This window comes from Odontomachus brunneus, unplaced genomic scaffold, assembly GCF_010583005.1.
Source record: "Odontomachus brunneus isolate Ranch 3 - 2012 unplaced genomic scaffold, Obru_v1 Obru_scaffold_194, whole genome shotgun sequence".
Lineage (NCBI taxonomy): Eukaryota > Metazoa > Arthropoda > Insecta > Hymenoptera > Formicidae > Odontomachus > Odontomachus brunneus.
The window spans coordinates 393079-396972 of record NW_022639644.1 but is presented as its reverse complement, the minus strand read 5'-3'; the positions used below and the strand labels follow the sequence as shown (position 1 = coordinate 396972).

The following is a 3894-nucleotide window of genomic DNA, read 5'->3' as shown; positions in this document are numbered from 1 at the left end:
ATATATATATATATATATATATATATATATATATATATATATATATATACACAAAGCAATAAATATATGAGAAATGACTAATACCTGGTGGAGATGGTAACTTTGTATAATTAGTATCATAATCCGAATCTGAACTATCACTATAAATACGTTTCTTTTTAATTATTCGTTTTTTATGACAATCTGAATTTAAATCTGAAGTATCTTTTTGGCTTTTAGTCTACAAGCTTGATAACTTTCTGAAAGAAAAAATTATAATTTTTAAGTTTTTAGTTTACTACAAGGGAGTTATTAAATATTATATGAGTAATATACTATATAACACATAATATTCCACAATATTTCAGAAATATTCCAGTAATACAGCAATGTTCCAGTAATACAGTAAAAATTTAACATTTTGCAGCAACTAGAATAATCTCTAATATTATGTGCTATATGAGAACTGTCTCAAATGCACACAGATCCAATTGCGCACCATCAACGAGTGTTCTGCGTTATCTACTGAATTACTAATTCATTAGATAAAGCAGAGCACTGATTGGTGGTATGCTATTGAGTCTATGAGCATTTAAGCCTCACCCAACTCTATAGATAAAAATATATGTTCTGTTTCTTTTACCCGATGTACTATTTTTGAAGACGTACACTTCGTATCCATGAAGAATCAAAATGAACATTATCTTTTATAGCTTTTAAAATTTTTTCTGTTGTATACGGTGGCCAGTAACATCCGCCATTAACAATCCAATTTGATGGCACTGCTTGCACAACATTTTCGTCCTCAAATCTTACAACTGTCCATGTTTTCGCCATGTCTTCGTTAATGACAAATATACTCATAAATGTTGTATTCGCAAATTGTATAAGAATATGACGATATTCAAAAAACAATAAATGACTATTGAAAAAAGCGCACAAGAAAGACAATGAAAAAGCAAATTTTTGTAGTGCAATATTAATTACGAATTATTGTAAGAAGTAATTGATTATACGTACATTATATACTACATTCTTATTTCTTAAAATTTGAATGTAGTAACTGAAAGATTACATATATATCTTTGAAACATAATTTTACACATTTGTTACGTATTTCATCGAGTCGCCATAATGCAAGTGGTCTTAAATTTGTAGCAGCATATATACTCAAAGATGACGATTTACAAAGTATAAAAATTTTCAAGCAATAAAAATTGTTCAGCTATGAGTAATATGCCATCAGTAGTAGATACGATATTTTTTATATTTATTATTTTATTATTGACTGTGGAACAACAATTGTCCGGCTCAGTTATTCTTAATACGAATTTACTTAAAATTATTTCTTTATATTGTGCAAAAAAGGAAATGTTATTAATTATTGTTATTGGTCCCATGTTATGTTGTTTTTTTAGAGCTGGCAAAGAATGCAATTGATTGGAATTCCAACGGAATATTATTACTTAATTCATATTTACGGCGAATTATTCGTTGTAATGGTTTCTCCGGTTTTCTTATTAATTTTTTTATTGATTGTAAATAATTTTCAAATATAAATGTACTAAACTGATATAATGTTCCAAATCTTTCAACATCATCATAAATGTGTAACAAATTATGTATATTGTGAGAGACCTGATCCTTACCATACAAAAGTATAAATGTTTTGACAAAATATTGCATCAGAGATTTTGCATAATTGAGATACTTTTTAGAATTTGGTTGACATAAGATGGAAGTGGCTACGTGCAGAGATAGAAAATTCATATGTCATGACTAATAACAGATTTAAGAACTATGGGGCCTGTATAAAAGGAACTGTCGAAATTCTGTTGCCTTCCACCGTTTGACTTCATTGAGACCACGAGGTTTACGATTAAATTCTGTCGTTATATTACGTGCTAGATTAAGCAATGATTTAGAAATATTATATGTTTAATTGTATGATAATTTTGTTGATGGATTTCCATAAACCCAAAGTATAAGCAATTTTTTTACAACCCCCAGACAAATGAGGTGCATATAATATAAGAGAAAGTTATGTATCATGTCAAGATCTAAAAGGGATTCTAATATTGTAGTACCTACATGATTTTTTTGATGTTTACGTCTAAATTCACTGTCACAACGCAAAGTGAAGTTATCAATATTGGATAAACAGAGACGATTATTAATAAATACTCCTGGTTCATTGCATTTTGTACATGAGTAATATCCTGATTGTCCCTTAGTGTAAGTGATAAATGACTTTGCAGGTGTGTCGCAAATAAATGCTTTCACTTTTATTGAATATACTTTTGAATTGTAATTTATACCATTACACATTAGAATATTAATATCATTTACTAAATCTGTTAAAAACACATTTGCATCATTTGGTTTTGCATTTCCATGATATATCCCAACAATTTCAACATTTGAAGTAGTAAAAATACTACATAATATAGGATAAAGCTGACTACTTGTACTCTTAGCAATCGGTAAACCATCAATATTGATTAAAATCTCTATACAATTTGAAGTTAAACAATTATTACTTTTTATCAATAGGTTTATGATGCAGTGTCCTAATCCAAAATGATAATATATGCCAGGCTCTACATGTTTAACATTAATTTGTCTCGGAGTTCTTAATAAGGTCCTAGCATCCAAGGGAAGCTCAGGATGGTCTGGTTTTAAAATAATTAATAAATTGTTAATAGCTATATGTTCAATGTTATGTAACATTGCCCATTCCTTTATTCTTAAAATAAGATTTTGAGGCTGTAAGTTGTTGTATATATTGTTGTTTAGACTATTATTTTCATTAGAACTTTTAGATATATCAGTTAAAAAAGAAATATTTGACACCACTTCATCAAATATTCCTGTGTCAGATATATGTGACAACTCATTATTACACACATTGACAGATGAGTTATGTTGTACATTAGATGTGTCTGTACAAATATTAGTAGAAGTTGATGCTACAGCATATAAATCTAAATGTTGTGCAATTTGAATTGAATTGGTGGCAACAGAATTTCCTTCCACATAATTACTCAAAATACAAGCCAAATTTGCTCTTTCACTTGCTTTTCTATATACACTTCTGTGTTTAAATGATCTACTTTTATTTGGCATATTACAAGAAATTGTGTCAACTACTAAATTTAGGTTTCACTATTAAAGTCTTTCTTATGCAATTTTAAGGCTAACATTGAGTATAAAATATTTATATTTTATTTTCATATAAAAAGGAACACTCTGAAATAGTTTATTATTTATTAAAACACAATATTCATATGCAGTATTTATGTATAAAATACAAGAAGGATCTCGTATCTTGCATATAAAATAATTGAAAGATTTCCTATAAAAAACAAACACATCAATTTGAAAAAAATTGTACATTATTGTACCAAATTATTATCTATCAGTAGCATCACATCATAAACAATTTTGTTCCAGTAAAAATTACAGTAGTATTACTAAATTTCTGCAAAAACCAAAGAAATTGAGGTTTTTCCTTTTCTTCTTTTAGATGGATCCTCAAAATATTAATGAAACTGTACAACTTTACAACTTTGTTCTTTTACGTATTATATGTCTAGAAAAAATTACCATTTTCATACAATAAACAGTTATAAGAGGAGAATTTTTTATTTCCTAAACATTTCACTTTTTATTTGGTTTTGTTCTGAATCCTTCAATTTTTGGTAATATAAAAATATACTCACTGTACCTAGTAGCCAGATAAGGCACAACCAGGGAATGATCACAGCTGTAAGATATTAGATACCTATTATCTCTTGTAAATGTCTGTAGATTCCAAACAGTGACTGTTCTTGTGTTGTGAATGATCTTGTCTACTATAGACAACAAATGGTATGGGACACTTGTACCTTCTTTATGCATTATATGTCCAGAAAA

At 28.1% G+C, this 3894-nt stretch overlaps 1 long non-coding RNA gene across 1 annotated transcript in view; it reads right to left on the bottom strand.

The window, feature by feature from the left end:
- Nucleotides 1-90: 90 nt before the first annotated feature.
- Nucleotides 91-3894, bottom strand: part of LOC116851848 — an 11158-nt gene continuing 7354 nt past the window's right edge. Inside the window, exons 2-4 of the long non-coding RNA XR_004379659.1 lie at nt 3702-3745; nt 623-818; nt 91-239 (exon numbers count right to left, since the gene is read on the bottom strand). This is a non-coding gene — a long non-coding RNA (uncharacterized LOC116851848). The remainder of the gene's footprint in view (nt 240-622; nt 819-3701; nt 3746-3894) is intronic.